The sequence below is a fragment of the Perognathus longimembris genome, chromosome 4 (genome assembly GCF_023159225.1).
Source record: "Perognathus longimembris pacificus isolate PPM17 chromosome 4, ASM2315922v1, whole genome shotgun sequence".
Classification (NCBI taxonomy): domain Eukaryota; kingdom Metazoa; phylum Chordata; class Mammalia; order Rodentia; family Heteromyidae; genus Perognathus; species Perognathus longimembris.
In genome coordinates, this window is record NC_063164.1 from 71,029,502 (window position 1) to 71,042,914 (window position 13,413).

At 38.0% G+C, this 13,413-nt stretch overlaps 1 protein-coding gene across 2 annotated transcripts in view; it reads right to left on the bottom strand.

The window, feature by feature from the left end:
- The window catches only part of Lypd6b (LY6/PLAUR domain containing 6B), a 110,502-nt gene that overhangs the window by 13,216 nt on the left and 83,873 nt on the right, over window positions 1-13,413 (bottom strand). The window contains exon 1 of one of the 2 annotated variants that reach the window (XM_048345498.1): window positions 7,238-7,290. The exons of the other annotated variant lie outside the window; for it this stretch is intronic. The gene's annotated coding sequence lies outside the window, so the exon portion shown is untranslated. Of the gene's footprint in view, window positions 1-7,237; window positions 7,291-13,413 lie in introns of those variants that run through there. 2 annotated transcript variants of the gene reach the window in all.

Consider the following 13,413-nt stretch of genomic DNA (forward strand, 5'->3'; position numbering starts at 1 on the left):
TTATAAAAAGCATAGATGATAAAGTGAAAATTCAAAATGAGTTTTGAGAAGTTTACTCAGAAGAAAAAAATGAAACAGATGAAAAAGCACTCCTTTTAAAAAAGGAAAATTTCCAGAAAGCTTTGTTACCCACAAAGATGTGGATTATTTCTGGCTATAAAACCAAGCAGGTGAATGGAGATATTCTGCTTTAATTTAGGAAGAGTATTCATAGGATTTATCTTCAGTCTCCCTTTCTTACATGGGAAATGGGGATTCAGTTCTTAACTTCCTCCATCCTTTGGGAGCCAGTTCCCAGATTAGTTCTACCTTGTTGGGTGGACTCACTCCCTGTTTGTGGTACATGGAGGACTTTAGTGTGTCCACATCTTGAGAGTAGAGAGATCATAAGTTACACATATATACCAAGTATTTTGCTGCATACTATGCACCCAACAGTGAAAAAGACTAAATTTTTGTGCTCTCATAAACTACTGGCAACAAAAAAATCAATGTCAGCCACTGATAAGATGTGACTGACAAGATTTATTACAATCCTCTTTGAGGGGCGGAAAGCAAAGGGCCCAATTCAGAAAAACCTAGATTTTCAAGTTTAGAGTTATACAGATAAATTGTGTAGATTAAGGGTAACTATGTAAGTAAAATATCTTTTACTTAGATGGAATTTAAGAAGTGTGTGTGTGTGTGTGTGTGTGTGTGTGTGTGTGTATGTGTGACTGGGGTTTAAATTCAGGGCCCCATACTTGCTAGGCAGGTTCTGTACTACTTTAGCCATTGGTTCAAGTAAACTTAGGTGCCTAATTCCCCTCTTCTTTCTCTCTTCCTCCTCTTTAGACATCATTAGGGGGAGAGTATAGATTACATTAGGGGAAATAATTGTCCATCTGTAGCCCATATTAACTGAAACAAATATAGTTAGCACTGTTGAGTTTTGTGCATTCATTTCTTAAAAGGATTCAGAACTTCTGTCTACTGCAACCAAGTTGGAAGTTGAAATAAATGACTTTATATCCCTTCCACTTCTAGTCATCTATCATTTTTAAGGGTGGAGATTAATGAAGAATTCCAGTTATGTCATAAAGAGTCATAAATGGAATATAATGTTTCCATAATATTTTACGTTCCTATCACATTACTTTAAAGAGCACAAACAAGAATATAATCAATCTCAAAGACAAATCTTTTTCCATTGCATGCAACATGATCAAAGATGATGTCTAAATAGTGTTCATGTTAAAATAATTTCATTATTCAAATCCATTTCAAACCTAATTTTGAATTAATACGGGGAAAATAAGTGTGCAATTTGAGAGCATTTAATTAAAGATATCTTTTTGAATATGAATCTAATTTTAAGTAAAATCTAACAGATGCTTCCAAAGTAGTAGCTTTTCAGACATATTTTTGTTTAAAATATGGGACTTTTTTTAGAATGTTTTCATGACACCAAAGAGGTATGATAGTAAACAAGTTCTAAAAGCTTAAAATGTTGAAGAATTAGAAACTAGATTCACTGTGGTAAGAATCAGTATTGGTTTGTCATATTTTATCTAACTATTTGGACATACTTGAGGAACTGACATCAGTTTGCTTTCTGTCACTACAACAAATACCTGAGATAATGAACTTGTAGGCAGAAAAGCTTTATTTTGGTTTATATTTTTCAAAGTTTCACGCCAGGATCAGTTGGCTTTCTTATCTCGGGAACCTGTGGCAAGAGAATCTCAGTGGAACAAAACGGCTCATCTTGTGGCCCAAAAAAACGAAAGAGAGAAAGGATAACCTGTCTGAGGTCCTCTATACTCATTGGTTGAAGACCTCTCACTGGGACCCACCTTTTGAAGGTTTTACCCAACAGCCTGGAGATTGAGTTTTTTAACACATGAACTTTTAAGGGACACTTAAGATCCAACTATGCCAGGCACTAATGGCTCACTCCTAGCTACTCAAGAGGCTGAGATCTGAGATCATGGTTTGAAGACAGCCCGGGCAAGAAAAGTCCATGAGATTCTTATCTGCAATTAACCATCAAAAAGCTAGAAGTAGTGCTGAGAATATGGCCTAGTGGTAGAGTGCTTGCCTCACAAAACGAAGGCCTGTGTTTGAGTCCTCAGCACCATATATGTAGAAAAAGCCAGAAGTGGTGCCATGTCCCAAGTGGCAGAGTGCTGGCCTTGAGCAAAAATGAAGCCAGGGACAGTGCTCAGGCCCTGAGCTCAAGCCCCAGGATTGGCAAAAAAAAAAAAAGCTAGAAGTAGAGCTGTGGCTCAAGTGGTAGAATGTTACTAGAGCAAAACTGCTCAGAGACAGTACTCAGGTCTTGAGTTCAAGCCTCAGGGCGAGTACAGAAAAAAAAAAAAGAGAGATCTCAACTAGCACTTAATAAAAATATACTGATTATCTGAGTACCAATGGCTCATACCTGTAATCCTATTCACTTAGGAGGCTAAGATCTGGAGGACTGCAGTTTGAAGTCAGCGCAGGCAGACTGCATTTCCAAGTAACCAGAAAAATATTGGGCTGGAAGCATGGCTCAAGTGGGAGAACACTGGATGTAAGCAAGTAAAATAATAGTAATAATAATAATGTGCTGGTTCAATATGAACATTTCTTCCACATAAGTACTATAACTTTGTCCCAATTTGCTTAGATAAATGACTCAGCAGGTTTATGCAAAATCATGTACACATTTAAGGATTCTAAGATAAGTAAAACCTGTTTTGGATGAGAGGACACACATGAACACGGGGTCTTGTTCCATGAACACGCTGTCTACCCTTTGCTGTGTACTTCCAAGAAACACAGGCAGACAATGTGAAAGGCATTAATTTTCATTATATTAGAAAAGGCAACTCTTCCCAATGCTTACTTCTCAAATTGACGAGTGCTGTGAGTTATTACACAGAGGGTACCAAATGACCTAAGAATCATAACCTAAAATTTGCTTTGAAGAGCTCTAGAGACACCTGTCATTGGACTAGTTCTTTTTAAAAGCCAGGGGCATAATATTGAAAGTAATTCAGTAGAGATTCTTCTGTTATAAGTAGGTAATTGAGAGATTTATCTTATTCTCTACGGAAGAGAAGTATCTTTAAACTTCAGAGAAAAAGCTAATTGGACAGAAGTTCTGCAAGCTAGCTACAGGCACACAGATGTTTTGTGCTGTGACTAAGCAGATTGTTGAGCAAAACTACATGGAGCTAAACTAGACAGCAACATAGGATGCCCACAGAAGACATTGTTTTTATGTGCCATATCTTTGCTTGCTTTACTGGATTCCTTTAATAATCAATCAAAGCTCTCATAATAGAATTCAAGGCCGAAATGTTGAACAGCTGGCTAAGGATCAGTTACTCTACAACTATTGAGTGGAGAGTATGGTGCCAAGGACACATGGTACTCAAAATGTGGCTGGAAAATTTAGCATCTGGGTCATTCCATATGTAAGGTAATGACTCACGTTTTTTGCTTTGTTTTTACCTCAGCTGACATAGAAAAATGTACACAGAAATAAAGTACTCATTGAGATGTGTTTCTTATTTTAATCTCTCTGAATATATTCTAATATGGCAGAATGTGCAAAAGCGGAAATCAAAGGTGATCAATTCATCTGCGTGTATGTGAGTATGGATATGTGTATATATACACATACATATACATATATGTATTTTATTGGGTGGGTTAATTACTTAAGTACTTATCTTAAGCCAGATTATAATAATATACTTGGAACTCTGTTTAAGAGACTGGATTGGCAGTCATCTCAGTTGGATTACTAATCATAAACACCCAGGTATTTTTTTCAACTGAGAGACTTGTAGGAGCACAATTATGATGCATGTGTCCTATCTTCTTTCTCCTGTCCTAAGGTTTTATGTCACTCTCCATTGTTTATAAAGCAGCTACCAGCTCAATTTTACTCTTGAATATCCATCAAAAACCATATCACTCAAGTGAAGGACAGGTGTGTAGACATCGTTTTGAAACAGAAGGGCATTCTGCATAAAACTGCATGCTATGGTAAACAAATATTGTGTTGACTTTTGCATAGTCACAAATCCCAGAACAGATTAGTCAAAGAACTCTCTGGAAGCTGACAAGCTTATAAAAGCAGTCCTAAGAAAAAAAATTTCTGCATCCTGCATACATAATAAAGTTATAGTGTGTCACTTGCTCTATAAATTGTCACTATTACCACTTGGAGCAGAAGAAACTCTCCATACAGAAAGATAAATGTGTGCATAATTTCATATTCCTGGGAAACTGAAAAATTATGTGCATTAAATGATGTTTTAATTACAACTGGAAAAGTGGCATTTAATAACTCACAATGTGGTTCACAATCCTATAAGGGTAAGCCAAGTGAAAAGGCTGCTTGGTATAATGGAAAAAAAAAATTGGAGTTTGCAAATATCAAGGCCTGGGTGCAAATTCTGACTGTCATTTCTTGGTTCTTCTCAATTCCTTTAAAACTTGCTATTCCCATCTGTAAAATAAAGATTATATATAATATATGCATATGTTATATATACACACGTATGTATATATAATATACATCTCTATTGTATGTATATGTCTCCTCTTTTTATAGATATAGGTATATAGTTATAGATATTATATAATAATATATAGTATTATATATACAGTATCATAGTACTATCTACCTAATATATATTGCAGAGTTAAGAGAATTTAAGTGAATAAAAACCACCTCATTGGTTTTTGGGTCAAATTGTCAAATCAATTAGAACACCAAATGTAGAGTCTTACTGTTCATTTATGGATAATCATACCAGACAATATAATGAAGCTCTTTCAATACTTTTGAAGATTTAATATTGAAATTCAATATATATATTTTCAGTTCTCAAATTCTATGATTATCTCTGAAGATAAACTAAAAATAACAACAGAAAAATCTACTCTAGAATGTTGTAGAAACATGTTTAGACCTCATGGCATTTCCATTTATTTTTTTTTTTCCCCCAGGTCCTGGGGCTTGAATTCCAAAGCCTTGTATTGGCTTGACTTTTTTGCTAACAGTTGGTGCTCTACCATTTGAATAATGCCTCAAGCCTGGTTTTCTGATAAATCTATATCTTTTTTTTTTTTTGCCTACACTCATAAGAAACATTCTGTAGTTCTTATAGCATGTGCTTTAACAAGCAACAAGCTCTGTGCCTTCATGAATATCACTATTTCATTGCCTGATATATATATATATATAATTCAAATATCATTCACAGACCTTTTTATGCTTGTACTTGCCCCTGGCTTTGCATCTAGCCTCAAAACAGCTTGGAGGATATTTGTGGACAACAGAAAATTCTTCCTTATTTAGCGCTGTTTGGTAAAGCAAGTTCCAATCCATCATTATAAACAGGATGAGGGCTTCTCAGAGATTATAGAACCCTACTGGGATTGCCAATTGAAAATGTTTTCTCTACTTTCCATTTCCATTGTTTAAGTTATCGATCTTTTATCACTCGGATAAGCTAGCCTTACAGATACTGTGAAAAATCATTTTCCAATACCAAAAGCCCTCCCAACAAAGACCTAGTGCATTTGCATGTGGCTCAATACAGACTTTGGCAGGGCCTTAAACACACCACAGCCATAATATCCTCCTGAGATAAGCCAATCTGGTAAAAGAGAAATGATTTTGCTGGGCTCTTCCCTTTGTTCTCCAGACCCATCCCCATCCCTCCTTCAATTCTATGTTCTCTGCTTAGAAGGCAAGCTGTAAAATCCACTCACACAATTCCCCTTTTTACTGGCTTCCACTTTTCATTTCACTTTCCATTTGGCCAAGAGCACAAACTTATGTTTGGATGACACTGATACTGGGTATTGATTTTCTGGCTACCTCCCATCAGGTACTATTTTACAGCACTCCCAGAGGCTAGTAACCACTTTCTCTTCTTGTTTTTTAGGTCAAGGTTATGGAAGACATGGATCTTCTGCTAATTTTAGTCTGGCATTATCTATTATTGGTTTTCCTAAATCCAGCCTGTGCCATACAGAACAGTCCTTTATGAATTCTCTCAAACACAAGTTTGATCGTGCCATTTGGTTCATGCCAGGACCCAAATTGAGCCTTGAATCAACCTCTAAACATCAGCAAAAGAGCCACTGTGGGCCTGAGTGTCATGGCTTTTTGTTATAACAGAGCTATTACAGGAATAGCTTTAGTGAATAAAGAGTAGATTCTTCACTAGTAAAGTGTAAGAGCCACTGGTATGATCTCTTAGGTGGTAGGAAACCAACTAGATTCAGCCATCCATTCAATCAAGGAATAAAGAGGATTTCAGTAAGAGAATGAAAACACAATTGAGCACTCTATCAGAGGATAAATCTGGTTGAATATCTTATGAGAATACCACAACTCCATCAAAATTTTGTCTTTTCTCTCCTGTCATTACTGAAATACATCATTAAATAAGTAGAAAGAGATGTGAAATACTCTTGACTTTCAATGAAACAGCTGAGGAAAATGACTGCACCCTGCAGAACCTCACTGAGGTGCAGAACCTTACTGAGGCACAGAAAATCAGTAAAATATATCCAGGGCTACACTCTCTCAATGCATTTTATATAATAGATGTGTAGAAGTACAAATTTATTTGAATATCAACAACTCATGGATTACTAACATCCCTGTTAATATAATTGTGATTTGCCTTATTCTTTCCCTAAGAGCTTTTTTTTTTATCAACAAAACAATGGGCTAGAGACTCGGCTCAAGAATTAGAACACCTGCCTAGCAAACACAGGGCCCTAAGCTTAAATTCCAATAATGAAAAGAAAAAAAGAAAAAGGAATTAAGCAGATGACTCTAAAAGTATTAGCTAGAAAAAACACAAACCAAGAAGTACCAGATTTTCACTCAAATCTTGAAGGTACGCCCTTGGGCATATGGCTTGCTCCTGGCCAATTCCTCTCTTGCTGTTTCCTGGTCTTCATAGGGTGAGCTGAATGTTCTGCCTCACCAAAGTCCAGATACAACAGAGCCAATGACCATGAATGGGGACCTCTGAAACCATGAGCTAAAATAAATCTTAACTCCTTGAAGTTGATTTTTCTCACGGATTTTGTCATAGCAATGAAAAGCTGCATAACACAATACTAAATTACATCTCTCATCTTCCATTGTTCTAAAAATATTTTCCTTTTGCAGTGTTTTCTCATTTGCCCAAGAAAGCCTTTTACTGGGCCTTCTTCATGTACTTATACTCACCTTTCTTATTCAAGTTATTCTCCTTCTGTTCTTTCTCCTCTTCTTCCTCTTCCTTCTTTTTTCTTCCTCCTCCTGTTCCTCTACTCTCTTTTTCTCTCAATGACACCTCAAAAGGTAAAAAAAATTTTTTAAGTTCAGCTTACAAAGTATATTGAAATCTTACCCATATTCTATACCAATTTCCAGACCATAAAACTTCTTATTGGCAAAGTGTTCCTTGATAGTGCCCAAAGTAGCCTTTTTTACCTTGTGCTTAAAACAAAACACACCTTGAATGTACTTTTTTTTGTTTTTTGAGAATGACATGTAACCACAGACACCAAAGGAGCAATTCTTATCTTTTTATTTCTCTTTTGAAAATTGGTGCAATGATTCTTCTCACTAAAAGTGACTAAAAAAGAAGACTTGACTGTTTTGTACAAAAGGCATCCATGGGTGGTGAGAGGACTGAGGACACACTCACTGCTGATCCTACTTAATATTGTAATATGCCTGAGATAGAGCACATTGCAGTCCATGCTGACTTCATAGCCAGTGATGTCCAAAGACTTTGAGTCCATGGAATCACAATTCCAGGCAATTGCTCTTCACTGAGGGTCATAATCACTGTAGCAGTGATCATGGACTGGCACTGTGTTTCAGGGCTTTACTTCTTTCCCACTCACCACAGCTGCCCACCACCCTTTGTACAGGACAGACACTCCGGAAGTGAATTTGATTAAGGATGACTTTGCTCTGACTCAGCTTATGAAAGCCCATTCTCTTCATTATGAAATAGAGCAATTTCCATTTACCCTTTGGTGTCTGGGCTTGGACAGCAGATGATTATCCAAACTCAAGGACTGTGAAGCCTCAAATTAGCACACTTACTACAGTATATGGTTCACCTTCAAAGAACTCTCACATCCAAAAGTAATTAACCCTCCACACACGGCTGTGAGGTAAGTGTGGTGCAGTCATGCCCGGATATAAGGAGGAAATTGAGGATGGGGTGGTTACAGGTTGTGCCAAAGGTTATTAAGGTTTCAGGGGAATGAAGTCATCATTCAGCAATTCTACATTCAGTCTGAAATTCTACATTCACACTCTGGAATCCAGATCTATGAATCACATTTTGCCCACCTATCAGTCCTTCAGATTTGAAGAAAGTGTAGACAGAGCCTAGCAAATCCAAGCATTTCAAAGGGAAGAAAAAAGCATTGCAATTTTCCCTATGTGAAACACTACTATGTATTTCCATAGTAACTTATCATCAAAAGTCACTGTCCTAGTGAGATGCTTTGCTAGGTTGATTTGGTACTATCACTTAGAAACAAGTGGAGAATGATGTCTTAAACTGCATTCCTGGGAAGCACACAGCAAGGTTTACTCTCTTGTCCCAGAGTACATCTGCATGCACTGGCAGCCTTAGGGCTCAGGGTTACTGTCTCTTCAGTCCTGTCAACTGATCAGAGCAAAAGGATGGAGAGCCTACTTGACACACTTTACCCTGACCCCTCCTCTCTACAGCACACTTCCTATTCCTGATCAGCTTCCCATAGTAAAGGCAGAAAGAAATATTTTAATCTTTTCTACAGTAGGCCTTTCTGATTTTGCTGGAATAACCAAACTTTACTCATGAAGACTACATCTATTTTCCCTTGGCTGCTCTACCTTTTCCCACCTGCCCAAGTTTTAAGCTTTTATATTTCTACCACATACTTGCCTGACTATGCTATATAGTATAAAGGATCACTCTCAAGCTCACTACCAACTCTCATTCCTATATTGCCAGTTTCCAAAGTCACCAGGCCTTTCCCTGATCTGACACTAGACTGAAATAAGTGTTTTCTGCGATTTTTATATAACATGAGTTAAATAGATAACAATGTTTCATTTGGAGGATGATTCGTCCTAGGAAATATTAAAATACTCTAACACTAGGATAATTAAAATAGTACAGCACTGGCATATAAATAGACAAAGGGAACAGAGTAAAGACCAGAAATGGACTCAAATTCATGTAGTCATTTATTATATGGCAAAAGTAGCTTCTGAAACCAGTATGGTAAGGATAAACTCTATGAAATTGAATTGAGACAACCAGGTAGTCATGAAAAAGACAATAAATTACTTCTTTAAAAATTCATTGAAGGTCAAGTGGTGGCTCAAGAGGTAGAGTACTGGCCTAGCAAGCCCAAGGTTGAGCTCAAACCCCAGTACCACAAAAAATTCAAGTTAAGCAAAATAATTAAATCAGACTTATAGTTTATGGTTATTGACATACTATATGGTTAAATCCCAACATTTCTTTAATGGTCTGTTGGCTTGAAAAATCTGAACAACAAGACAGTCACAGGTGGCTCACATCTATAATCCTAGCTACACTCAGAAGGCTAAAACCTAAGGATCATGATTCAAAGGAGTCAGGAAAGGAGTCTGGGAGACTCTTATCTTAAATTAACAACCCCCCAAAAAATAAATAAACGGAAGTGGAGGTGTAGCTCAAGTGGTAGAATGCTAGCCATGAACAAAAAAGCTCATAGACAGCTCCAGGCCCTGAATTTAAGTCTCAGAATGGGAACCAAAAAAGAAAGGAAGGGAGGAAGGAAGGAAGGAAGGAAAGAAGGAAGGAAGGAAGGAAGGAAGGAAGGAAGGAAGGAAGGAAGGAAGGAAGGGAGGGAGGGAGGGAGGGAGGGAGGGAGGGAGGGAGGGAGGGAGGGAGGAAGGGAGGGAGGGAGGGAGGGAGGGAGGGAGGGAGGGAGGGAAGGAGAAGGGAGGGAGGGAGGGAGGGAAAGAAAGAAAGAAAGAAAGAAAGAAAGAAAGAAAGAAAGAAAGAAAGAAAGAAAAAGAAAGAAAGAAAGAAAGAAAGAAAGAAAGAAAGAAAGAAAGAAAAGGACAGGACAGAGGGATGGAGGGAGGGAAGGAGAGGGGGAGGGAGGGAGGAAAGGAGAAGGGGAGGGAGGGAGGGAAGGAGAGGGGGAGGGAGGGAGGGAAGGAGAAGGGAAGGGAGGGAGGGAAGGAGAGGGGGAGGGAGGGAGAGACAGAGAGGAAGGAAGGAGAGAGTAACAGAGAGGAAGGAAGGGAGGAAAAGAGGAAAGGAGGGAGGAAGGGAGGGAAGGAAGGAAGGAAGAAGGGAGGGAGAAAGGGAGGGCAGGCGGGCAAGAGAATACCAAAATGGCTTTGTTTGACTTTGGCTTTGTTTGACTTTGAAATGCAATATTTGGTAGGCGTACCCAACAATTCACCATCCTAATTACATTTTACAAACTTCATTAGTAAAATTCCCTGTGATCTTGGTAAGTACTGCCCACAGTTGTGAAATAAAGCAGATTAATAATGCAGATGAGAAAGAGAAAGGGAACACTACCTTCTGTCAGAGTAGAAGGTATGTCCATTCCAGTTCTCTCTAAACAGGCCAATGCGTGCTAAAGTTGCTCTCCTCAAGGTCCTTTCCTGTCTTTTCCCCACTGCAAACCTCAGATTCCATGTTTAGAAAGACTTACATAAACTGTACATAAAAGATGATAGTTACCCATTTTAAGGTTAGAAACACTTAATTGCTTATGAAAAATTCTGAGGTCCCAAACCTGTTCAGTGGGCAAGATGAAGAGGCCTTGAGATGCCTCACTCCTCTGCTGCAGCATAAAGCCTCTTGGTTAGACTTCACAAGAATCCATATCCCACTCTCAAACAAAAACATGCAGTGGCTCCCTGGGCCTATGTATTAAGAGTAAAAGTTCCTGATCCTCAGTTTAATAAATATGCTAAATATATTTTCTATTCTTAGTCTACTTCTCTGCTTTTCCTATGGAATTACATCTTAAAAATCACTATATTACTGTGCCTCATATTCTTCCTATAATAATAAACAATTATGATTTCAAGTATGTGAATCAATTTGCCTCAAGCCCTTGGAGTCATGCCTGGAAGACATGATATATTAATATTAGCTACTACCCACCTGCAACATCTTAGAAAGGAGCACAGTTAAATCCATTTCTCTGGAGCCAGTTGTCCAGCATTATCTCTTCAGTAATTATGGAATGCATCCTGTTACCATTTTTTGGACTAATTAGCTGTGGTACAAATGGAAATTACTTTCATAACTTCAATTTTATTAGTGTTGAGTGATTTACATAACCCTGCAGGTAGGAGGTCCCAGAGCTGCATTCCTTCCTTTGGCAAATTCATACATCTTCCTCCAAAGGCAGTATTTGTTCATCACCATTTGTGTGAGTAACGACTTTGGGCTGGGCTGGGCAGGGCAGGGAATGTCAATCACTTTTCCCACCCTTAGAACAAAGGCTTGGACCCTGAGAGCAGAAAAAGACAAGGCAGGGAGAATCAACCCGCCCACAGCTGGACAACAGAAGTAACGGGAGATCCAAGTTGTTTTGTTTTGTTTTTTTAATGGGAAAATAGAGTTTCTTCTAATTATAATCCAGAATTGGAAACCTCTGCATATGTATTTTCTGATACAAGGGGGATGATAAGCCCAAGATCTAGAAGTAAATGAGAGAAAACAGAAGACAGTCCCCAGTTTCAATGGGCGTTTATCATCATCCTGCCATGTCTCTGCTTCACAGTCTATAGACCAAAGAGCAAAATGATCTGGGAAAAGATATCTCAGGAAAAAATAACCCAGAATGCTCCAAATCATCTGCTTTTAGAGAAGAAAATGGAACCATACTATGGGAAATGACAAGAATAACATATTCCTGGCTTAAAGCTTGAAAACTACACCCATGCCAAGTTCATCATCATCTCTCACAATTTCCATCATTGTGCTCCTCTCATTTGAAATGCATATTTAAATTAATTTCCCACTTTAACATTATAAGTACACTAAATCCATTTATTCAAATTTTCAACCATTAATTAAAGGGAATCTACCATATATGTATCAGGCATCCGTCTGCTGTTCCCATTCCTAAAATTAAGTGCCAGCCCTCAGTGACTCTTACTTTCCATTATTTCACTAATAATCTATTGAGGGATTAGAAGTGTCAGGCACCTTAACAGGATTAATTCATGTAATTCACACAACATGACAGTGAGGTAGAATTCTTGCTATCTCCACCTTAACAGTTGAGGCAATTGAAGTACTAAGAGAGTATAAATAACTTACTCAAAGTTACAAAGGCTAGTTAAGTCAAAAACTGAAATTCAAGTTCAATTCTAAACCTCTCTGCTTAAATCCCTGACTATATTGCCTTCAAAACTTCTTAAATATGACTTGCTAAGAGGAATATGCTTAGATTGTAAAAGTCTATCCCACATTTTCATTGTTTGCTTTACTGTGACTCTCATCTCCTTCTGTATAATGCCTTCCTACCATCTAGACAATGATAATTTTTAAACAATTGTTTCAAGTCGTGGGACCATAGTACAGCAGGCGAAGAAATGATAGTCATTTGGTCATAAATATATAAATATATGCAATGTTTATTTTGTGCATTATTCAAATTTGGGGCTTCTATTTAAAAAAGGTTTTCTGGAACTTACCAGCTGCTTCCTTTTGTGATCTCAATAATTCTTCCCCAAGCAGGCCTTAAAGAAACACTTTTCCAAATCAACAGACTTATACTTACACCTGGATATGGACACTAGTTGTCCTCTTTTCTGTCAATCTCAAACTGACTCAGGAAAAGAATCCATTTAACTTCCCTCCATCAAATTATTTCTTTTGTGGATTTTTTTTCCTGCCAAATCTTGCATTTTGATTTCTCCTAAAATCTAACCCAAACAATAGCTCAATGAAGTATGATTAAGCAAATTCTGAACTGGCTCGGGGAGTCACTCTAATTGCTCTAATCAGGGTGATGTTCCCAGCTTACAGGAGGCCAGGGCGGCCTGCCTGGAACCCCAGCTCTCCATCTGTGAGAGGTGAGTCAGCAGATGGCAATCACTGCTTCTGTTTGCCAGATTACTGTAAGATTGTTCTAGTTTGGGGCGTTAGTGCCTCATTATTATCTCTGACGACTTCTTTAATTGGCCCACAGTGGGGAGATGGGGGGAGAAAATCTTGCATATCATTGCAGATTACCCCAGAAGCCTATGTATCAGGTCCAGGGCATAATGCCATGTTTTTCAATGGGAAGAACACGTGTCCAAGAGCTGTTTGCCTCCCTACTCTTAAAGTCATCATATGACAAAATCTTTCATCACCATCAATGGGCTGAGCACAGGGCAAC